Here is a 26,121-nt window from a genome sequence, read left to right on the forward strand (position 1 = left end):
CAGGCTGCCTCCCGAGGGAGTAAATAATCATTTTAAAACTTATCCTGGCATTTGATTGCTAAAATTAATACTCTAACAATGTTGTCTACCCTCTAGAATGTTATTCAGAATACAAAGCAGGAATCTTTGAAACCGATAAAGAAATATAGATAAATGCACCCCTTTTTATGCTCATATGGAAACATAATATTGTTATTTAAATCCAACCATTCTTTCTCTAGTACATACAAATTAAATAACTCAAATATGGGTCTCAACATTACTATCACATATGGACTTTCCCAGCCACATTAGGAAATAATTCATAATATTTTGAAAGCCTCTTTGGTCTGAGGTCATAGGCTATGTGAGCCAAAATACTTCATAAAGTATATTGGACTCCAGCAAGAATTCTTAATATGCACCATATGGTAAGTAAGTGCCATATCATCAAGATACATTTTTACAGTGTATATAGGACTGTATTAAAGCCCAGTGTTTCTGGAACAAGATTTCTACCAGAATAAGATAAACTGTCCAGTGAAATCTCTTGATGGAGTATTAATCTGTCACCTTGTCTGAAACTAGCCAACTACACTTTTGGAAATTCACCAAACCCCACTATCTTCATACAGAAAACCTACCCAACCTACCCTACATACTACGGGAGCCTTAGTCTAATGAACTAAGCATAGGACTAATAATCAGGTGCTCTAGAATTTTCATCCTCACTCTTTTATTGACTCATTGGATAAGTTAATTAAACTCTCTGTATATCAGTGTCACCAACTGTAAAATGGGGAGAGTTTGACTTACATTCATCCCTACTTCACAAGGGCTTTGTGAAGATTAGAGGGGGTAATGTTAAAAAAAAATATCAGGCCACATGCTCAGCTGATTAAAATGGGTGTCGCTCTATTGAATTTACTCACGCTTTTCTGATTGATACCAGTTGATGTTTTGACTCATTAGTTCATTCAGTGGCAGCCGGTCACATGCATCAGATTCTGTCTCTATTATTGAAGCAACTTTATCACTGTCATGTATTTATTAGCAGCCACTAGGTGGCAATTGTGAACGCTGTGTGCATATTGTGCCACAATTGACTGAGACCAAACATGTGACCTTTATTCCAAACTCAGACAGTGCTACCATGGTGACTTCCTTTGATTACTGGAGTGGAGTCAGCAACTAGCATGTCTTCCTGTTTATTGTACCGCAAATAAGTGACCTTGGAAAAGATACTATTCTAATTTGAACAATCTCTCTCATAAATAGCCTGTAGAAAATGTTATTGGCCTTTCATTTTTGTGGACAAAGTCATCATAGCAAATTCCCCTGTCACTATGGGATTTTTCCACTGGCTAGTCTAGTTTAATTTATTTCTAGCCTTTTGTGTAGCAAAATCTCTCAAGCACTGAGGAGGTCATGGTTTCTAAAACCTGTACTCTGTGCTCTCTTCCAAAATGTAAGTGCTATTGTGAGAGTGATCAGAGGTGGCTGCTCCTTACCCACATATCTTCAGTGCTACATAAAAATTAAATGTCCTAAGACACAATGTGAATATCTGTATTAGTATCCTAGCTATGCATCTTAAAACTGGCTGAGTTACTTCAGGTAGACCACAGCCTGACATTAGTATGCAGAATAGGGGTTTGGTTCAGGAGAGCAAGATAAACTTAGAAGCTGGTGGAAGACTTCTCAAGTATGTTTTGTTTACTGCTAAAATAATTTATTTCTACTGAAACCTATAACTCCTGAGTCTATACTGTGATGGGATTAGGGGTAGATCTAGGCTGTCCAGGAATGTTAATAATCAAGCTGGATTAGGCCTTTCCCACACTGGGATTTCTACCACTGATGTAGCTGCCTCAGTGCAAATCCCAAGTGTAGATACGATTTATATACCAGTATGTCTTGATTACCCTGATAGGTTAAACTGCATCAGTGTATTATGTCTACTCTTGGGGTTTGCAATGGTGCAAATCAGTGGCTGAATTCCACTATAGACAAGACCTAAATTTGAGGACACAGATGGCTATAAGTAATTGAAGCTGACAAGAAGATCAACGCCCAAATGAACTCTTCCCTTTGCTCTCCTAGGAGATACTGAGAAGGAACTAAGCTGCAGCTTCTCAGCTGCTGGGATAGCTATTGCCACCTGTAACCTGCTGTATGCCTGTGACAGAGTTTTACTTTGTTATCTGAGTTACTGTGTTTTAAACTTTGAAGGAGTTTTGGGAAAGTAGCTGCCACAAATGCCAATACACTACCAGAGCTGAATCCAAATGAATGGTGCTAGGAATAATCACGTACTGGGTTAGTTTTGCTTAGACTCCCCTCTTCCATCCCTTAGCTTTCCTATTCTCCTAAATCCCCAGTGAAATATGCAGGCCTTTAAGTCAACGATCTCAACCACTTCAGTTAGTGTTTTGGCTGATGTCCCATGCATCTAATGTGGTATTGTCTTCAGGGCCCTGGACCAACAGCAGCCCCCAATACAGTGCTCACTGGAACAGTCACTTGCTTCTGCTCAGGAGCCCCATACCTGCCTCAGGTCCAGTCAAACACCCCTCTTGACTATTCACCAGATTGCTGTGAGGGGATCTAGTTGCTGAAAACCCAGGCATTTTAATCCTCCAGAGTCTGAACAAAGTCCAGGCACTGCTACTGCCGCAATGAGATCCCTACACACACTTAAGGAGTGCAGACCTTCCATCTAGCAACCCCTCCTGGGAGCTGTAACCACCTGGCCCACGGTCCAGTCCCAGGGACTAGTGGTGACCACTCAGACTCCCCTTGTAGCTTAAATGCATCCTCTCCCAGAACTTCAGCCATGTGAATATTCTGAATCTATAGTTTACTTCTTCAAGGGACACATGAATAGTGTACAGGTTTCAGGGTAGCAGCCATGTTAGTCTGTATATGTTTCACTCTATATGCATCCGAAAAAGTGGGTTGTAGCCCACGAAAGCTTATGCTCTAATAAATTTGTTAGTCTCTAAGGTGCCACAAGTACTCCTGTTCTTTTTATGAATAGTGTAGCAACTCATAAACAGACACTGCACAGGAATCTAAAAACATTGTTCTTTACTTAATTGCACGTGTGTGAGAGAAAAATCTATACAAAAATAAGAAACCCTACATGCATAACAACCCTACCCTGTCTCAAGTTTGTCAGCACTCCTAAGCATTTTTGAGCTGGGGTCAGGGTCCTCTGGGACCATCCTGAGTCCTTCTGCTGCAGTGCCTGGCTTCTGTTCTGATACATGGAGCCTTCTCTCTCCAGCTTGCTTTCTCTGACCCTTGGCCAGTCCATTCCCTTCTACCGAAAACCTCCTGTTTGGCTCTCTCAGTCTTCCCCCTTTTATAACCTTTCAAACCCTTAGCTGTCTCCTGAGACAGCCTCTTCAGGTGATCCCAGATTCTGATCAGGTGACTTTATTGCTAGGTGACCTCTCTCCTCATAAACCAGTTCTCCTAGATAAGAGCCAGCCAGTTGTTTAGAGCAATTCCATTTTAATGGGAGAGCACCTAAGTCGATGATTCTCTAATGTTAGTCCTTTGCCAACAACGTCTAGAATTCCAGTCTAACAAAGGTAGCAGGACAACAGAGAAGGTAAAGAACCCCCATATCCAAAATGGAGTCTGACAGAGACATATAAAGAGATCTCAATGTCAAACAGAATCCATTAGCTGTACATCCAGATTCCACGTATTGTCACAAGATCCCCATCCTCTTTTCCCGCCCCCGCCAGAACCTCCTTCCAGCGCCACGCCTGTGCCGCCCCCTCGCCGAGCCCCGCGCAACCGGAGTGCCCCCCCCCGCGGAATGCCGCACCGCGCTCCCCCGCCGCCCCTTACCAGGTACCGCCCCAAGCATGTGCTTGGGTGCCTGGTTCCTGGAGCCGGCCCTGCTAGAAGGCACCAGATGCCCACACTTCATTTAGAGTGGTAGCTGTGTTAGTCTGTATCAGCAAAAAGAACGAGGAGTACTTGTGGCACCTTAGAGACGAACAAATTTATTTGGGCATAAGCTTTCGTGGGCTAAAACCCACTTCATCGGATGCATGCAGTGGGTCATTACACAAAGTAAAAACTATTTCTCCATGCTATTTTCCCCCCTACTGTTACTCACACCTTCTTGTCAACTGTTTGAAATGGGCCATCCTGATTATCACTACAAAGGTTTTTTTTCTCCTGCTGATAATAGCCCACCTTAATTGATTAGTCTCGGTAGAGTTGGTATGGCAACACCCATTTTTTCATGTTCTCTGTGTATATACTTCCTACTGTATTTTCCACTGCATGCATCCGATGAAGTAGGTTTTAGCCCATGAAAGCTTATGCCCAAATAAATTTGTTAGTCTCTAAGGTGCCACAAGTACTCCTGTTCTTTTCACTGCATTTAGTGTTTTGCTATTCTTTGTTCCCTTTTCTCCAAAAGGGAAGATGTTACCACTCAAAGTTATCTATTTATTGAAAGCAATAAGGCAATGCAAGCAGACATTACTCAAGGAAGTACATCAGGGGCTTCTGGGAGGACTTCAAAGCAGATGGCTGCTTGAGAAGAGCTCTGCAGCTGCCTGCCAGAATCTACCTGCATCTATATTCAAATGCAAAGAAATATTTTCAGAGCTATGGGGAAAGCCGTAGAAGAGTCTTCTGCAGATGGCAGACCCAGAAAAGAAAAGGACCTTGACAAAATAAAAAAAAATCCTTTATTATAGCCGACAGGAATGATACCACATTTATTCATGATTAAAATCATAAAGGCCATACAGGCAGACAGTCCCTCAAATAACGATTAAAGTTAAACAGAGAAGCAATCTTTTATGATACCATGAGTTGCAGTAGCCAGTTATACAGAAAATGTTCCTAATAAAATAACTTACTTTGCTTTTTTTATACTCAGCACTAGTGATGGCTGAGGAATGCCTCCTCACTACTCCAAGCATTTTTTCTACCAGAGTTCATAACAGGGTTTGGGGCATGCTAACCACTGAATCTTGCATTGTGAAGTCTCACTGTGTTCTGGCCCTTTTTTGTGTTCTTTTCTGTGAATATTCTTATGAATGAGCTGTATTAGTGTGAACGCTTGCAAAAAGTGTGACTGAAGATTGACTATTAATCAAAAATGGATTTTGAATTGCAGATTGTGCTTTATCTTTGCAGAGCTGGACTGCCAGATTTGTAGGGATGGAAAGGGATGTTAGCCGTATTGCTAAAGGCCTAATCCAAAGTCCAGTGAAGTCAATTGTAAAGACTTTCATTGGTTTTGGATCAGGCCCTGAAAGATCAAGGCGGGCGTATGACAGATGCATTACTACTGTCCTCAAATCCAAGAAGAACAAAATACTAAGTGCAGAGTCCAATTTCTAGGGAATTCAGTCTAATTTGAAAATTCAAGTTTAACATTATCCTTGGATAAGCAAAGGGCAAGGTCCAGAGATATTAGAGACAACGAATGCAACTAGGTTTGAAATTCATAATTAAAAACAGTTAAACTTATATATTACACTGAAAGAAAGCCACAGGCATAAAGTTAGCGAAGAAGCTCACTGCCAGCTCCAAATGTATGATTGCAGAGCTAAGGTATTAAGTCAAGTTTTGAAAGAGACCACTAAGGAGTTTGCCTGCAGTGCTGGGATATGCAAAGATGAGTGAATGAATCATCAGACAGAAGCTCTTTGCAGCTTAGCTAGCAGGTGTAGCCTAAATTACTAGAGGGGAATAGAACCATGAGCAATAATCAGCATGAGTTTTAAAAGAATAGATTTTACCAGACAAATTGGATTTTTGGGGGTGGAGGGAGGTGGGGAGAACAAGTTTCGGGCAATTTTTTCCCAAAGATTATGCACCAATAGTTTGGTTAGCTAAAAGGAGGTTTGGGCATTTTCCACAAAGGAATATAAATTGCCCTAAATGTCTGAGTGCCCAGGTAGGTATGGGGAACAGAGGGGCAGGCTGTTCATCTGCACTTCCAAAAGCCCAAAGCTGGGTCTAATACCCAAACAGGTGCTGCTGCTCTGGTTATGCCTAAGGCACAACTAACAATAGGTGCAAATGAAAAAACACTCCACTCACATTACCAGTGTTCTGCCTCAGACAAACGCAGCAGCTCCAGAGACACTATTCCACATTGGTTAAAACCAACAAATATGCAGGATATCATGGGATGGACAGAGAGACAAGCAAAAGAGAGACAGACAGAAAGAGGGGCTGGGTGAGAGACAAAGTTGGAATTTATCTGTGCTTTTGAACTCTGCTGGATGGGGACTGAACATCCTTCTAGCGGAAAGCCAAGAAGGGCCGAGGATGTTTTTGAGTGGTTATTTTTGTCTTTGCTGGGGGCTGATGCACAGTACACCTGTTGCACTGTAGATACAGATGTGATTCCTTTCTATATAGTAAGGCAGGTGAGGAAGAGGAGGAGAGGCAGGCTGGCACTGACATAGATGAGGAAGATGATCTGACACTACCCTATCAATAAGGTGTATAAGCCTGGGAGAACCCTCTACCTAGCATCCATTCAAGTACATAAAAGGTTGTTAACAGAAGGAGGGAGAAAAATTGTTCTCCTTAACTTCGGAGGATAGGACAAGAAGCAATGGGCTTAAATTGCAGCAAGGGTGGTTTAGGTTGAACATTAGGAAAAATTTCCTGTCAGGCTGGTTAAGCATAGGAATAAATTGCCTAAGGAGGTTGTGGAATCTCCATCATTGTCTAACCTGCTCTTAAAAAACTCCAAACACCTGTCAGGGATGGTCTAGATAATACTTAGTCCTGCCATGAGTGCAGGGGACTGGACTAGATGACCTCTCCAGGTCCCTTCCAGTCATATGATTCTATGATCCTTTAGTCCATTCAGCACAAAATTGCTAAGATCATCTTCCTTGCCTGTCATTCTGATCACATCACCCTCTCCTCCCCAAATTCTTCCACTGGCTCCTCCATTCCATTGTATCAATATAATGTTATTTGTCCTCCCCTTCAAGGCCTCTCACAACTTCCCCACTCCATGCTTGACCTCTTGTCTTTTATTGCAGCAGCCTGACATTCTCTCCTTCACCAACAATGCCAGCCTCATTTGCTCAGTTGTTAGCTTCTGACACAAATGTCTGTGCTTTATCCCATGCTGCCCCACATGCATAGAGTGCCCTCCCTGAATTGATCCAGAGGGCCACTATCCTCTCTTCCTCCAAATCCCCCCTCAAGACTCACCTCTGCCGTGGTGCTTATAGGAAATCAGCCATTTCTATTAATGATTGCTACATTGAGAGGAAGATAGTGATAGTAACATTTACTTTAGGTTTATTATAATGATATTTTAAAAATGCAAATATCTTCCTATGTAGCAACTCCATTAATGGAGGTTTGCATGGTTGCCAGTTCAGTATGATCCTCCATTAATCTCTTTGTGGATGAATAGTCCTTTTGGTCCATCCAAGATACCACATCTTTTTCTGCCTCGTTATTCTGCCATCAACTTTTCCTTCCAGTGCATGTAAATATGCACTGCCTGTTGAGCCTCTTAAAATGGGCCCTGCAAATGAAATCTCTTTTCATAGGATCTCTAACTAGCATTCACTAAGTTCCAATAGTTTTCAATACTTTTTCATTGGTTACTTATCTATTCATGATATTTTCAGAATTTTTATAACACTATAATTTTAAGGATTGTAATTTTATTATTGATTATTTTGAATGTCCATGCTTCACAGCCATAATTTAACACAGACCAAATGTAAGTTTTTAAGAGTTGGAATTTAGTCTTCAGATTTTTGTCCCTTCTCGTCAGATGTTTATTCTTCCAAAGTATATTTCACTTTTGCTATTCTGGTGCTGAAGTCAGCATCAAATCTTCCATCTTCTATCGTGATGTTTCTAAGTAGCAGTAATTCCTCATTTGCTATACAGTTGTGTTGCTCACTGAACTCTTGTATGTTTTCCAAGGATTCTTGCATACCACCATAGTTTTTGTATTGTCCACATGCAATGCTAGATTATTTTCATATGTAATCTCCACTAATTCCATCAGCCCTTCTTCTGAGTCAGCCAACAGCACTGTCATTTGTATAGCAAATGTTATTCACATGTTTCCCATTCATCTTAATACCTTTTTCTGTTTCTTTGATTAATTAAATTAAACATTCACTATAAATGTTGAATAAAGTCAGTAACATTATACAACCTTGTCTCATCTTCTCTTGATCTCTATTAGATTTTCATTTTCATCTCCGATTATAATCACCCTGTAATTCCTGTATAATTATTTTACTACTTGGAGTTCATATCCATCAGTCCCTCCAGATATTAATATATTACACAATTTGTAGTGATAGATGGACTTCCAAAAAGCATTTGACAATGAAACACAAGTATATTGTTTTCTGCATTTCAATTGATCTTTCTAATATGAGCTTTAAGTTCATAATGATGTTTATTGTGCCCTTTCTGTGTTTGAAGCCAGATTGTTGTTCGCTTATTTCTTTATCAATCTTTCATTGTATTTGGTCTTTAACTACATGCAAAAATAGCTTAGGAGCATGAGATACTAGGCTGATTTTTCTAAAGTCTTGAACACCACTGTGGATTGTATTTTTGGGGATTTGGATACACAGTGAGGTTGTAAAATCTTCTGGCAATTCCCTGGCCTCAAATATATTCTTCATTACTTCTGACAGGGCTTTAAAGCCTTCATTCTCTATGCTTTTAAACAATTCAGTCGGTAGTCCATCACAACCTAGTGCTTTTCCATTCAGAAGGCTTTTTATTGCTGCCATGATTTCATGTGTTATTGGCGGGCTTACTTGATTGGTGCAAATACTGTGTTTAGATGCCTAAAGAAGCTGACAGGCACCTAGTGGGCGGAGGGATAGCTCAGTGGTTTGAGCATTGGTCTGCTAAACCCACCGTTATGAGCTCAATCCTTGAGGGGGCCACTTAGGCATCTAGGGCAAAATCAGTACTTGGTCCTCCTAGTGAAGGCAGTGGGCTGGACTTGATGACCTTTCAGGGTCCCTTCCAGCTATATGAGATAGAGAGCAAGATCAATTGATCTCTCTATCTATATATATATGGGATTTTTCAAAAGCATCTAGGCACCTAACTCCCAGTATATCTATACCAGCACTACATACACACCCTTTTCCTTGTGTGGATATACGTATTCCAGTAAAGAAAAGCTTTTTTTGCTTTAGTTTTTCCAGAATAAGAATGTCCATACAGGATGTTATACTAGCAGTACTATATTGGTTTAAATTCATGCCTTAGACCAATATAACTTTCCCATATAGAAAAGGCTATAAATGTAGAGAAAAGAAAACCTTACATCTTTTGAAATCAATGTCCGTTTACTGACCCCCTTTTTATCAGGACAACCCGAGACTGCCTCTCTCTCTGTCTCAGAGATCTCTGTCCCTCTAGGGCCGGCTCTTCAAGCCATTGTTCCAGGTCACCTCCCAGCTGTTAGAGTTGATTATCATATCAGCATTTCTGCTAGGCCCAGTTTCACATTTTGGAGAAATGAAAAGTCTCTGTTCACTCAGAATGATTTTTGGCCTCCTTGTTCCAATAACATCCCCCTTTCAAGGTCCCCCCACTTTTCTGGCTCCGTGTCCAGCATTTCAAAGATTATTTTGATTTTTCTCTGTCAAGGTGATTGAGTTCTGATTGCAGTGTCCATTGTGCTTGGCTATAGGTGGGAGTTCACCTTCTCGAACTGTATCCTGTTTGGATATTGACCCCTCAAGAGAGGGGAAATTGTATTTTTCTCAGTATAAATCTTTTTTACCCTCTTTCCCTTACTATGAAATACAAGTGATTGAGAGATCCCAAAACCTATGTCTCAGATGGTTTTGTATTTAAAGAACAGGGCTTGGAATCAAGAGATTCTAGATCTGCCCCAGGCTTTCCTGTGTGACCTTGGGCAAGTCATTTAACCTCTCTGGAGAATGGTGATAATAGCTACTGTACTAAATTAGAATTGGCCAAAAATAAATAAATAAAATAAAATAAAAATTGAAGACTTCATACGATGTACCATTGATTAGTCAGACATTGCATTTATGAAGTGACAAATTCTACTCTCTCTCATACACAGACCATCATTGGAATCAATCATGATTCATGTATGTAACTGGGGCCTAATTAGGCCTCATCTCTCTTACCCTTTTTAAGCAGCATACATGATAAGAGTAATCACTAGCTGTTGGCAGCCTCCTGATAGCTATCAAATTATAAGTACCATCAGCTTCCTCGGATTCGTGGTCTATTTCTTCAATTCCATGGTCTTTTCCCCGTTTTTATGAGAATGAAATATGTTTAAATATACTGTAATATAAACTGCCTGGTGTCAAATGAATTCCAAGTGACTTGCATATATGGACTTCTGTTTATATACTTGTACAAAAGCTACAAGGTATTTCAGAATATTTTCCCATTCTGGCACTCCCTCATATATACTGGAGGAATGCAGAGACAGACGTGGTGGTGATGGGGTTAGCTAGCTAGCTGGATTATTAGATAGTAGAGTTGAGGAAACTTTTTGAGTAAAGTACATTTTGTTTAAAAATATTGTTTTTATCCAAATCAGGAATTCTCACTTTTTAAAAAAAAAAATCCACAAAATTAGAAAATGAATAACAGGCTTTTTTCTTCTTTTTTTTTTAATTTCAGTTTTCTGGGTTCTCATTTTTCCCCCTTCTTTTTTTCCCATTGCCCCTCACTGGATCCAGTGGCAAACTGTAAAAAATGGGGAAAGAAGAAGGAGGAAAAAAGGGATAAAAGAGAGAAAAAAAACCTAAAATATTGAAAACAATCATTTTTGACACAAAAGAATTGATGACATTTTTTTAACAAAAATTATGTATCTCAGTAACCTGAAGAATTAAAAGTCTTTAATTTCAATACTGTACAGTATTAATAAACATCAAGAGATTTTAAATGCATTACAGTACTGTATTGTATGCTGTAAATAATGTTCATTTAAAAGGCAGTCAAAATTAAACATGAAACATCAGTAACAATAGTAGCCTTTCTGTACATTGTGAAAGTGCTAATTTTACAGCAGAACTTTGAAGAGAGACCACCTCTCATAAGAGACCACTTTTGCTAACTCCCATGAATGGTTGTTCTTGGCCAGTTTTATTGTATACATGGGTATATATATAAAAGTTATATATTAGACATTTTCCCTTTTCCCCCAAATCTTTATATATCACTTCATTTCTTAGACTGTACGTAGAATACTGCAATCATCTGTATTTGATTTGGTCTTATTAAATATTTTCATTAAGTAGAAGAGGGGGTAAAGAGCATGCTAATTAAGACCTTGATTTAGTGAATCAGTTAAGCTATTATGCCTCTGTAAGCAAGTGAGTGTTTCATTGAAGTGTTTAAGATTAAGCACATCCTTAAGTGCTTTGCTGAATCGAGGCCTAAATTAATAAATAATACTTGAACTGTATGCAGCTATGATTCCCCCCCTCCCCCGTGTCCTGTACCTTTAAATGCAAGAAGTCTGCCTGTCTACCTGCTTGGGGATTGGGCTGTGAGGGGATTCAAAATATAGGATTAGACTAAGGGACAACCTTTTCTCTTTCACAGAGATTTTATATTTGATCTTTTATTGTTTGTTATTTTCCTTGATCTAGAGTGAAAATACACACTGTGCTATTTGTATAAGGTAAAACCAAGAAAATCAGTGAAAAGGACGGCATTGTTGAAATGCTACAAAGAGTTATGAGACAGCAAAGTAGTAAATATAATAATAGAAAATGTAAAATGGCAACCTAGGGAAATATGGAAGGTGTGTAGTTTAATTAAAATGACGAAGTGTTTTAAGGTTATGTTCAGAGACTACCAGTACTTTCACTCAAAGAATATTGAAAAAAGTGTGTGTGTGGGAGGGAAAGCAGTATTTCTAACACTGGTGCGAAAAGTAACAATGTAGTGATTAGAGACAACATAGAGAACTTAATAGAATTGCCAGGTGACTAGGGAGACAGTCCTGGAGCTGGTGTTGCAGAAGGGGAACAGAAGAGACCCTCAGAGAGCAGAGTAGGCTACTATTGGGGAACCCTGAGATAAGACTTACAAGGAGCAGGGAGATCCCTAAGGGAAGCTGCCAGAGTCCCTGAGAAAGGGATACAGGGGGAAATCCTACTGGGTAGGAACCAAGATAAGAGAAGCTCTGCCGGGGCCAGAAGAAGAGTCAAGAAGCAAAGATCCTGAGAGGGGTGGAAGAACTATTAGTTTAGGACTTTCCAGTTGGACCTATTTTATGTGGAAGGGGAGTGAACTTTTATGTGACTTGGCCAGAAGGTCAAGCCACAGAAGAACCAGAGACAGACACTTCATTGCAGGGCCAAGGAAGTGACCATCTGGACTAGCGTGTGCCAGAGATGAGGACCCTGGCAACATTGCAACCTGATACATAGGGGTGCTACTTGAGGTGAAGACGCACCATTACAGTACCAAAAGCAAGTGTGCTAGATGAAACCTAAGATACCAAGCAGAGGGAGAAAGCCTCTGAATTCCTAGGCAGTTATATGTATTCGAGCAGCTAACCTGTGCTGCTGCAGCTTCACTGCTATTGTTACTTGAGTTAGCTAGATCAGTAGTTCTCAAACTTATTTGATTGCTGCCCCTTCTTTGTGTCTGTAGTCATTTGCCCCCCCCCCCCATTCCCCAAGTACATATATCGCCACCCAGCTCTGAAGGCAGAATGGAGAGTGATGGCTGCTGGCTGGGCACCCAGCTCTGAAGGCAGTGCTGTGCCAGCAGCACAGAAGTAAAGGAGACAATGTGAAAAGCGATAGTGCCTCATTGTCACACCCTTACTTCGGCGCTGCTGCTGACAGCTGGAGCCCCACCACCTCCAGGTGAAGGATAAAGGGAGCAGGAGGAGGAGAGCCCAGGCTGTCTCCTGGTGAGGGATTGGGAGTGGGGGAAGGAGAGCCTGAGCCTGGGTGGCAGGCTTCAGCTATCCCCTTTATCCCTGCCTCGCAGGTGTGCACAACTCTTCTGCATGAACCCCAGCAATGCAGGGCTGACAGACAGAATTCTTAAAAACAAACAAAAAAATAAACACAGCTCATGCCTCCCTTGATATATTCCCGGTCCTCCCTGGGGAGGCTCTTCCCACAGTTTGAGAACTGCTGAGCTAGATCAAAGCTAGCTTGAGTATGTCTACATGTGCTGCAGTCACATTCTTATTATTTGGACACACAAAGGAAAATGCTCTGTGATTCAAGGAAGCATCTCTGCTAATTTGCCATGTGCAGGAAGGAGGGCCTAGTCCACATGCAGAAGAGATAACATGTTTCACTACATCCTGTACCACACCAACAGTTCTGATTACTATAGGTTTCTATTGCTTGGAAACATCACATCAACCTGAGAAGTGTTTCTTCAACAAGATACCATGTAGTAGCTGTGTTCAGAACTGAAATGCTGTCACACCAGTACAGAAAATAACACACCAAGGAGAAGTCACTAATCGTGAAAAGTGTGGACCACTAGAATAACTTCCCATTTAGACAAGCCCTAAGATGGGAATGTTCTAATGGTAACATGTTACCATTTTTTTCAGATATCAAAGATTGGCATTTTACAATTTCTTGCACACTGAGATTAAGTAAGAAGATTTTAACGTCATGTGTGGTTAGTGAGAAAACATGCCTGAGACCATGAGAAAGAACCTTGAAAAGTGAGGTACCAGCCATAAGCTGCAAAAGTAACCACATAAGTAATCCATATAACCACAACAGAGCCTTCTTTTCTGCAGCTTCTGATATCTGAAACAGTCTCCCGCTCTCCTTCTTACTCATTGGCTTGCCATCTCATTTCCTATCTCAGGAGAAAAAGTCTCTTTTCTCCCCTGCATCTTAATTCTTCCCCTGGCTGTCCCAAAGGAGACAGCCTTTTCTGAAAGCATTTTGGACGTACATTTTTTGGCAAGGATGCAGTGTTACTCCATGTCCTTTTCCGCACCTTCTCCTTGTAATTCTTTCAGCGGACATCCTTTCAGTATATCCCTACATTATGGGGAAGTGGAGGTTCAGCTCTGAGTGACAGGGGATGGACAGATTTCCATAGCCTGTCAAAACTCTCCAAGCCTCTCACTTCCATCAGGTCCAGGTTAAGCCTTCCATAAGAGTTATCCCTAGGGAAGAGGGGGTGTGTGGGGAAAATCAATGAAGAGCATCCTGGAGCAATTCCTCTTCAAAGAAGTTGGGTCTAGATGAGATAGAAACTCCCCACAAAGCTAGGGTTGTTGCCCCATTCCCACAGTGCCACCTGCTGTGAAATGCTAAAACTGGGGTGACTGGGAACTTCACCCACAAATCAGCACTTCTGGATATGCCGTGACCTAAACAGATTCTGGAAGATGCTGGTACTGGGTTAGCTGTGAGTGTCTCACAGGCAGTGCTCCATCATTCTCTATAGTGTCTCCTCATACACCTAGACCATCTCTGACAGGTGTTCTTAAAAGCCTGTTTTTAAAAGCTTCCAGTAATAGCAATTCTATAATTTTCCTTGGAAGCTTAATCCACTGCTCAACTATTATAGAATCTCAGTATGATAAAAAGTTTAGAAAACACAACCAATGAGGAAAGGTTAAAAACACTGGGCAAGTTTAGAATTGAGAAAAAAAAAAAGACACAGGAGACCTGATAACATACATCAAGAACGTTAAGGGCTGTTATAAAGAGGATGATGATTAGTTGTTCTCCATGTCCACTGAAGGTAGGACAAGAAGCAAATTTTTAAAACAGTCTTAAAAAAAAAAAACCAATCACAATTACATAACCACGAAGAGTGGAATTTGGTTGTATTGTCCATCACTTGTGATGATGATTAGCTATCGTTTCATGATCAAAAGAATAGTTTCTTGTTCTATTTTCAGTACACAACGAGAAGACCAAGACTGTACTTTCAGCATGAACTACCTTTAAATTGGGTCAGGAAACAAAATGTAGAGACACACAAATAAGCTCTACGAGGGAGCACAGTGTGTGTCTCTTCTGTAAAATACTGTATTGACTCTGCCTTGCATAATGGCAGCTGCTTTTGCCGGTAATGGATTCCTAGAGATTTAAAGATTGACAGAAAATAAGATTACCTATCTAAAGCTCCACATCAGGAAAGCACTTATGTGCCTAATGTTAATCACATACTTGTTTAATTTCTATTGAAGTCAATGGAATTTAAAACGTTTAATTTAAGCACATACTTTTCGTGAATCAGGGGCTAGGTTCTTATGCATCCATTACTGTCATATTATGACATCCCCATAAGTGACACAGCTACTTGCACCACATTCTTGTTCCTAAATGTTTTTAAATATGTTTAATTTTATGAACGTTTGTATTTACATTGTGGCTGAAGGTGCTTGTCAGGAAAGGCATGTGGCACTTGCTCTCTCTCAGTTCTTCATTTGTATGAAAAGATTCACATTCTATGGTAACATTTTCATTTACGTCCCCTTCAGGCCAATAAAAAGCATAATCATTTTCCTTCCCAGTAACTGCATGGCATTCAGCTTTAATTTCAGCACACGTTTCTCTTCCTGAGCCTTTGTCTGATAACAGCTGGTCAATATATTTCTTCATTATAGCCCCTATTACTTCAACCAGCTATATCAGTGCTCCCAATACCTTCCTGAAAATACTTTTTCCTATTTTCTTCTTCTCCTGTAATTTCATACCAAATCCTTCTGGTGCAGGCAAAAATACTCAGAGGTATATATATTGTAGATTCTTATTTTGTATTGTGTTCATCCAGTTCCTTTGCTAAATCTGGTCTAAATAAATCACACCCACAGTCAATCATAATTTACACTTAAAAACATCCCTATTGCAGTCTTCAGGAGGGCAGACTGTGGAGAAGACCTAACAGAATTTGCAACACAAGAATCTACTTTCATTTTTTTCTAATGTTCTTTCAAGCATCTGCACAAATCCTTCTGCTACCCCATTTGATACTGGGGAGTAGACAGCAGTTCTAATGGGCTTTATTGAATTTTTCCTGAGAAATATCTAGAATTGTCCAAAGCAAATCGTGGACAGTTACCAAAAAAATTATTCAGGTAACGCATAAGCAAAAAACAACAACAAGCACCCCCCAAACCACATTTCATACTGCCTTGATGTTTTTGACAGGCAAAGTGGTTGTCATGTGTACTGGTCATCTGGGGTAAGCAATAGCTACAGCTAATTATACACAATTGCTTTATCATTTCTGCAAAAGCAAAGTAGGTCTACACTTACCTCCGGGTCTGGTGGTAAGCAATCAATCTTCTGGGATCGATTTATCGCGTCTTGTCTAGACGCGATAAATCGATCCCGGAAGTGCGCGCCATCGACACTGGTACTCCAGCTCGGCGAGAGGAGTACGCGGCATCGACGGGGGAGCCTGTCTGCCGCGTCTGGACCCGCGGTAAGTTCGAACTAAGGTACTTCGAATTCAGCTACGTTATTAACGTAGTTGAATTTGCGTACCTTAGTTCGAAGTGGGGGGTTAGTGTGGACCAGGTCTTGGCTTAGTGGCCCCACTTCTATGGGCAACAAAAAGCATCGAAGTCCCATTCTTTCCACATTACATACAATTCAGAGAAATTATGAAATTCACAAGCCACCTTCTCATGGAATGGCATATTTTCTGAGACTGGCTTCTTCATAACCACACAGAATGTATAGCACACTAGCTACTCCAAACTAACTCCCCTTGTGACCACTCTAACTGAACACTAAAAGTGCTCTCGTGCGGTTTAACTTAGTACACTTGAGTGCACAGTAAGAGCAGCTGCACAGAATTATTGTGGAGTAGCTAGTGCACTGTAAATTCTCATCCTAGCTTACTGCGCACTAACTTCCCATGTAGACAAGCCCTTTCTTACAAAGCTGGTCAGTTTCCCTAACCAAACACAGAGACAAAAAACAGATAACAAAGAAGACAGGAGAAGGGAAAAGGAACAATATAGGCACTCCTCTTTTGGTCCAGGACTAGAACTCAATTGAAGCTTTTAGCCACTGGCCTGTGTAGGGGTGGTGTAGAGGCAGGCTGTCACAAAAGGACCACTAGGGGGAATTGTGTGACAGCCAGGCAGGGGGAGCCAGGCAGGGGGTGCACCATCCTTATGATATAACTTTGCCACTATTGCTTTTCTCCCCTCCCCATCACAAGTGAGCCTCTGGCAACAAGAGCCAAAATCCAGTCTTAAAAGAATTCCAATAGCATGTTAAACCTTAGTGAAATTACTCAAACAGAATTGTTAAGAATATTCCAGTAATTAAATTTATTAATGCAACTTTATTTTTCAGGTGCTTTAATGTTTACACGGTAGCATTGTTTACAGCTACAATGTAGCTATTCCTGTTTCAAAAATTCTCAAGATTTAGCAACTCCTTCAGACTTTAGGCTTCACTAAAATGTTATATTCTTGGAATTTTAGTAGCATCGCCTAATTCTACCAACAACAAATAATCTCTCAGGGACAAATTCTTATGTGCTGTCTAAATTATAAAGTAGCAAGCTCAAAAAATGAAATTTTTAAGCTGCCGGGATGTGACCCTAAAATAACTAATGCTTAGGAAAATGTCTCCTATTGCGTATTTGATTGAAAACTATTTTGTACATGTTCATTTTAAAGTAAAGCAGCAGCTTATTGAATTTCTCAGTGCTGCTGCTTAGTGAGATTTGATAAAGTTAATTGATAAATACTCCCTTGACCATTTTCTAATAATCCAACAATGCACAAAGCTCCTTCCTTGTCTGGTTTAACTTTAAAGAGGTCTGTCTCCATGAGAACCTATGAATCAGAGTATTTAAAATGTTATTTCCTTCACCAGTGTGATGGAGGGCATATGAACATTAAATACTGGAATAAATTCCTGAACAAACACTTGCTGGTAAAAATATAATAATATGACACGTTACGAAGAAAAAGCATGTGTAACTGCAGTGAAGTTATAATCAGATAACTCAAGAAATAACCTTCATTAAAAAAATCTGCTGTCAGTCTCACATTTTATCTAAAATTTGATATCAACAGTGCCAAACTGGCAGTGACTTATTTATTGTTAGAAACAAGATGATATTTGGCCCCTTTTATTCCATATCTGCAATGCTTGTCTGAGCTGAACTTTTTCCTTTATCAGTTTTATAAGAAGTTTTCATTTTATAGCTCTTCCCTTCCTATCATAAATTACAAGGCACAGGGAGGAGTTGCTCCCCACAGTTACTTCTAAAATATCTATGTTTTTGGCACAGACAACTAGTCAGTGTTCAATAGCTTTCTAAAGGATACTAGCTTTCTGAGCAGCTTCATCCTGTAACTTTACAACTGAGTTTATTGTTCAAAAAAGGAGTTGCCTTTTGATTTGGCACAAGGACAGTTCAGTCTGATCAACTTTGTCCAGTGTTTGCTTCTTACAACTTACTGGAATGAAAAAGTAGCCAGAAAAAGTTGACATGGTACACAATTGTTTTGATTTAAAAAAGTGGAGAGGGGTGCTGGGTAAGATGTACCACCAATAATATCTCTGTTGTGATGATTGTTTGGATGTATTGTGAATGACATTTTTAAAAAATTGGGAGAATGAGCTGACAACTCAGAAGGTATCCCCTTAATACTATATGATGATACAAAGAAAAAGAAATAGATTAAAAACAAAAAGGGAACTGGATGGCTCCTGGATTTGTTAAGGAGCTGGGAGAAAATTTTCACATTTAGATCACAGCTTTAAATATAGCCCAGATCAATAATGACTTGAAGTTGTTGCCACCAGATGACTATCTTATATAATAAGTAAGGTTATGAAATGAGGTTGGTCAATATTAATGACCAATTTCTTCTGAAAAATTATGAAATTTTTCATTATAATTTAAAGCTGTTTGAGTCTCATATTTCATTTTCCATGAAAATTGGAAGCCCTGCCATGCCTATTTAAAAAAAAAAAAATTACAGTTCAGCTATTAGAAGTCAATTCTAGCTACAAATTGCATGAATTTGCAATTTCTCAAAAAATTACTAGAGCAGCCATCTTTTACAATGACTTGGAGAGAGAAGACATATAAGGTCAGAGTTTAAGCTCAGAAGGGACCACCAGATCATCTAGTCTGACCTCCCTTTTATCACAGGTCACCACCACCACACATCAAACCCAATAACCAAAATTAGACCAAAGTGTTACAGCCCTCAGGAAACTAGACTATTATGTACCACAGACAGAGAATAGGAGGGACTGAGCTGCACCAATGCCTGAGGCCCCAGCAATGGCAGGGAATTGACTAAGTAAAATATACACAGATATTCCTGGCAAGTGACCCACATTCCATGCTGTAGAGGAAGGTAGAACCCCCCAAGGTCATTGCCAATTGGATGTGGGGGAAATTCCTTCCTGATCCCACACAATCAGTTAGACTGTGAGCATGTGAGCAAGAACCAGTCAGCCAAGCACCCAAGAGAGAATGCTCAATGCCACCTCAAAGCCCTGGCCCACCCCATCCCAGTGTCCCATCTTCAGTCACTGCCATCCCTGACATTTCAGAGGAAGGAAACACAAAAACCCCCTCCAGAATACACTTGTGGGAGATAAAAAAAAATCCCTTACTGACCTTGTGGGTGACCGGCTGAAGCCATGAAGAATTAGCATGGGGAACGCAAGTCATCACAGAATACACACACATATATTTTCAGATATATAATCATCATCCTCTATCAGAAAATGATGTGGGAGGGTGGTCTAGGGAAGGCCATCTTAAAGATCCTCTCACATTATCCACCCTGTGGAAAAAGCTTATGAAGGCCACCCCTAAACCCTGGCAGATCTACAGGGATCCATGCAAATCCTAGGCCAACCACGGGGGGATCCATCAGTTGAGGTCAGGTGCATCTGCGCTAGGTTTGCTTTCTGGCAGCACCTTCAACCTGGCTACAAAGCTGCACTGAAGCTTTGCTACCCAGGTTTCCCCCAGGCCATGGCAGCCCGTTGGTGGAAGGGATCGTTAGAAGAGATAATGCAGAGAGGGAAATTTTATCTTTTTTTGAAGAATCTCCACAGGCCCAGAATGAGGATAATAGATGCCCCCTCTGGCTGCACTCCTGGCCAATACATTCCTTCCCCCCAGCCTGCAAAGTGGCCTCTGCCAGAGCTCAGATTGTGCCATGGACGCTGCTGACCTTTTTATTCAGATGGCAGCATGGGGAGAGCCTTACATGGTAAGTTTCCTCCACATACCCATCTTGGGGAGGGGAAGGAAAGAATCCAGGCCAGTCAAGTGGGAACTGAAGGGGTCAAGGATTTATGCATGCTGGCTCCATCTCCAGATTTTGGAATGGGGATCTGTAATGGGTCCACCTCGTGCCAGCTGAGGAGACATAGAAGTGTATATAAGGATTTTGGATGATCAGTGCAAGGGAAGTGCTTTAGAGGTTGAAAGAATAGTTACTGTTGTTATTGTTATGACGTGGCAGTGAATAAAGCCAGCCAGTTTCCACATGATGTACCAGAAGCACTCTGTACTGTTATGGCCCCTTATACTAATGGAGCTATGGAAATTTACTCCAGCTGAGTATCTGGCTCTACCACTCCAAGGTAAATAAAATAAAAAAATTGCAAACCTAAGCCTTAACATAGGCAGACTGCATGTTAAAGCACACAGCTAACCAGACTCATAGTCATGGATTTAACCAACAATAATCAAACTGCATTTAAAGGCATGTAGTAAACCAGCATCAACATGGCCAAATTACATATATATACACAGAGCTGGGGAAATCTGAGAAAGTTCAAAGTTTGATTGCTTATCCAGTCAATCTGAACCTATGGAGTACCTGCCATGCCATTCAGTCCTGTATACTCACACAATCACTTTCCAGCCATACCTAGAGTTATCCTCTTGCAGATGACTGATGGCCTGTTACCCATCTTGTCCAGTGTCTTTTGTGGATGAACTATTCCCTTCACTCCAGTATCTTTGAGGGGCAAGAAAGGGTCACTGCCTCCATAAAAGTGTGAACGGTCTTTGTGCATGCTAAGTAGTCCTCCCCATCCCACCCCCCACTGGAGCACTACAGAATCACTCTCAGTGACTGATAATAGTTCCCCCAGCCCCATTATTGTCTCAGAACATAAACAGAGCTCACTTTTGGGGAGGGGAGTCAAAATGGCTTCCACTATCACTCCTCACCACATATGGTAGCCAATTGTGTAACCAGAACCAGTACTAACCAATGAAACCAAGGCATCTCAAGATGTGAAAAATCTGCAAAGGTTTGCAGTGGAACATTCTCACAATCACCCTAATAACAAATTATATATGAAACAAAAATGTAACTGACATGAATAATTGACCCAGTTGTAGAAGTGAGTTTATTAATTTATTTAGATTTAAATAACAACAAAAGATGCCTATCCTTGGCTCTAGGTGCCTTAATACACCAAATCTGGTGATCTGAAGTAACAATCTGCATGATCCATTAAGAAAAATGAAAAAAGAAAAAAAAAGTTAACTGTGAGCTATAGAGTGACCTATTTCATTATCTTGATAAAAATAAGCGGGCGGAAAGTGACCATGTGATATTGAGACTAGAGCTAATATGAATTTACAAAGATAAAACAACACTAACTAACCAGACCTGTATTACCACCTGTTATGATTCTTAAGCAGCAGAGACACCATCAGAATTTATGGGACCCAGGGTAGAAAGTGAGAGTGAGTCTTCCCCTATTAGCTAACCACAACCAGGCACACACACACACACACACACACACACACACACACACACACACACACACTATTCCCCCACTTCATCTGCTTTGACATTCTATCTGTAGTCTTATATTTTAGCAGTCTGTTTAATTAGTGTTCTTTAATATTATTTTTATTTTTAAAAACAGTCTTTATAGGCTAATTCTCTAGGTGAGGTAACTGGGATCGGGGTGCTGGAACAATTTGTATAGTGGGGGTCCTGAGAGCTATTGAACCAACCTATAAACCCTGTATATAACGGAAACCACTTTAAGCCAGGAGGTGCAGCAGTACCCCCAGCACTCCTAGCTCCAGCCCCTATGACTGGGATTGTGGCAGTCACCTGTCAAGCAAATAGCTAATTGAGCTCAGGATAGTGAGCAGGTGAGACCATCGGTAAGGTCCAACAGCATCTCTTATCTGATCATTGAAGAATCTGGTGCACAGCACTCTGTAGACTGGTGGACCTGATGAGACAAACAATTGGCCACGCCCAGTTCAGTTTGTAGCCCTTACCTCAGGGCCTGTTTATTCTTCAACACACAAAAATGGAAATGTGGAACAATAACATCTAGTGACAGTTTAGATTCCAACCTAGATTATGGCCTCCAGTAGCTGAATAGTCAGGCCCTTCTCCAGCCCAGACTTCTGCTGCAACCACAGGACCATGTACTCCTAGCCCTCTCTGGGTCCCTGACTCCTTCGTGGACCTGGGGCCCTGAGTTATATCCCATAGCTGGGAAGCATCAGACTCAACCACTTGATGCTGTCCAGATTAAGCCCATTACTTCTTGTCCGACTTTCAGTGGACATAGAGAACAAACAATTGATTTCAGTCCTCTTTATAAGAAGCCCTTAACACCTTTAAAGATTTATCAGCTCCCCCCAACCCCCGTTTTCTCTTCTCAAAACTAAACATGACCAGTGTTTTTAACTTGTCCTCATAGATCAGGTTTTCTAAATCTTTTATCATTTTTGTTGCTCTCCTCTGGACTCTCTCCAGTTTATCCACATCTTTCCTAAAGTGTGGCACCCAGAATTGGATACAGTACTCCAGTTGAGGCCTCACTAGTACTGAGTAGAGTGGGACAGTTACCTCCAAAGTCTTACATACAACACTCCTGTTAATAGACCCCAGAATGATATTAGCCTTTTTTGCAACTGCATCACACAGTTGACTCATATTCAATTTATGATCCACATGGCCAGCACACCCCTCAGCCTGCGCTGCTTCCCGCAGCCCCCATTGGCCTGGAACGGCGAACCGCGGCCAGTGGGAGCCGCGATCGGCCGAACCTGCGGACGCGGCAGGTAAACAGACTGTCCCGCCCCACCAGGGGGCTTACCCTGGCGGGCTGCGTGCCAAAGGTTGCCGATCCCTGGTGTAGTACATTTGTCTTTATTGAATTTCAGCTTGTTGATTTACAGACCAATTCTCTAATTTGTCAAGATCATTTTAAATTCTAAAACTGTCCTCCAATGTGCTTGCAACCCATCCCAGCTTGGCATCATCAACAAATTTTATAAGCATACTAGTCACTCCATTATCCAAGTCATTAAAGAAAATATTGACCAATACTGGACCCAAGACTGACCCCTGTGGAACCCCACTAGATATGCCCTCCCTGTTTGACAGTGAACCATTGATAACTGCTCTTTGAATATGATCTGTCAACCAGTTCTGTACCCACCTTATAGTAATTTCATCTAGACCACATTTCCCTAGTGGGACTGGGTCAAAAGCCTTACTAAAAATCTACTGCTTCCTCCCTATCCTCTAGGCCAATAAACCGGTCGAAGAAGGAAATTAGGTTGGTTTGGCATGATTTGTTCTTGACAAATCTATGCTAGCTATTTCTTATAACCCTATTATCCTCCAAGTGCTTACACATTGATTATTACAGAATGTGCTGACACAGAGCATAAGGCCAGATACCAAGTGGCATATTCTATAATCACTAGCATAAATCGGCACTCACTTCCACTTGGCTCTAGGAGTCCTACGAGGTCTACCCTAATCCACTTGAATGGGGTGCCCACTAGACAGAGAGAGTCTAAGGGAGCCCTGCGGGCAGGCCTCAGGCCCACCAACTGTCACTATGAACAGGACACACAATAATCAAACAAGCACACACTCCTGAGTTTTCTTCACCCCTAATTGGCGGAAGCATGGTACATTATGGGCCAATTTAACACTTGGTTCTGGTAGAGTTTGGAAACCAGGACTGGGTTTGGTGGGCTCTGGTGTGTTGTCTCAGAGCACCCTCACCAAGAAGTTACCTTTCAGTTCAAAATGGGATACTGGGAGGCCTGGGCAGGGTCACCCAATACCCCATTTGCCGTAGGCAGACAATGGGCTGAATGCTGGGTCCTCTCTCTGACTTTGGATTAAATAGGCCCCCTGGCTAAGGTTGGCATGTCTTCCTCAGGAGGCTGGGCTATGGGGAGCCCATTCTGGTGGGCATGCCACAGAGAAATCCATGTTGCAGTGCATGCCACTACCCTTTTCTGATTTAATTCCCAGGTATCCCTTGGACCCTGAGTGCCTTCCACCTGTCTTGATGCTGTTCCTAGTGTGACTTCAGCTAGGAAGCCAACAGTGCGAGATTGGAAGAGGGAAAAACTTATTCTAGCTTATTCTCCTCCTGGGTGCTGAGGGTAGGTTCTGGTTCTGCCTTAACAGCTGCCCTCAAAACACCGGCTACAGGGCCCCAGTCTTGGCTCAGTCCCACTGGGTAAACTAGGTGCCAGGCTATGTCCACAGTCATTTTGACCTCCTGGCCTCCTAGGACCAACTAAGTTTGATTGTAGGGTAGCATCAGACATCCTCATAAAGGCAGCTCCCCTACACCCTTTTTCATCTTGCATATATGTCTGTCCCTAACCCAAATCCACTAGATCCAACATCTTGTTTCCTTCATTAATAACTGGGACAACTTATTTAATATCCTTTCAGGCCGAGGATATCCAATTGAGCTTCTGAGTCACAGGTGTGGGCATATTTGCACTGCATATGGGGGCAGTCTTTGCCCCCAGGGCCTTCCTGTCCCTAGGTGAAACAAATTAGAGGACCCCTCTGCTGCCGAACCCTCTCTTGTCATAGATAGTCTGCTACAGGGGTTGTTGTGGGTCTTAGTCTCTTGCGGGACCACAGATATAATCCATGGCCTGGTCAGACCCTTCCTGGAGGGAGTCTTGTAGCCCACATCCACCCCTCTTTGGCCCAGATACAGTGAACTCTGGTTTCTCAAGTTTTTCTGTTGGTTCACAGTCTAATTCTGCTTCTAGAACGGTTTCCATAAAATATGCTGCCTGCTCTAGGCAAATCACCTGGTAGTGACAGACCCACTCCTTGAACCCTGCCAGGAGGATCCAGAAGAACTGTTCTAAGGTCACCAGCTTGATGATTTCCATTGAATTGTGTGTCTCTGGTTTCAATGAGAGCAAAAATCCTGGAGCTGCTGGGCTATGCCGTAGGCCGGGAGCCTGAGGTAAACGGTTCCCATTTGAATTGCTGGAGGTAATTTTCTTTGCTAAGCCCCTGTCGATCCAGTGTGGTGGCTTTGAGTGCCCCATAGTCTTTTCCTACAGTCATGGCTGGAGCACGATGTGCAGCCTGGTATTCTGCTGTTAGATAGGGAGCTATCTTGGTGGGCTAAACCTCCCAGGTCCATCTGACCAAAGGTTTCTAAGAAGACCTCAAGGTCATCTTCTGTCTCCATCTTAGTAAAGAGACCTTCTTCCCCATAGGTAACCACAGCATCACACTGACTACAGGTAGAATGACCAGATCGCAAGAGTGAAATATCAGGACACATTGGGTGAGTGGGGAGGGGGAGGGGAAGAAAGACAGATACAGGTGCACAGCCCTGACCGGAGCCAGAGGCACACTGGTCTGCCTGATCCTGTGCTACCAGCATGCCCCTTCCTGTTGGGGGTTGGCCCATGCTGCACCACACAGCTCTCCTGCCAGCGCCCCCTGGACCACTATACCCAGAGCCCCCCTACAACCCTTCCACCACAAATGCACAGTACTGTGCACACACACACACCTCGCCCAGCGCCCCCCTGCCCACAGCCCCACCACAGCTGCCCAGCACCCCACACACAACCCCCCCACTCGCTAGTTTCCCAATACACAGATTTCCCCTCCCTCCTCCCTCCCAGTGCCCTTCCCCACAGCCCCACCACCACAACTACACAATGCCCCACAGAGACCCGCACTGCCCAGTGCCCTGACACACACAGATCTCCCCCACTGCCCAGCACCCCCCAACAGGCCCCCACTGTCTAGCACCCCAAAACACACAAACCTCCCCCACTGCCCAGCGCCCTTCACACCCTCACAGCCCAGCGCCCCACACACACCTCCCAGACACT

The sequence above is a fragment of the Malaclemys terrapin genome, chromosome 3 (genome assembly GCF_027887155.1).
Source record: "Malaclemys terrapin pileata isolate rMalTer1 chromosome 3, rMalTer1.hap1, whole genome shotgun sequence".
Taxonomy (NCBI): domain Eukaryota; kingdom Metazoa; phylum Chordata; order Testudines; family Emydidae; genus Malaclemys; species Malaclemys terrapin.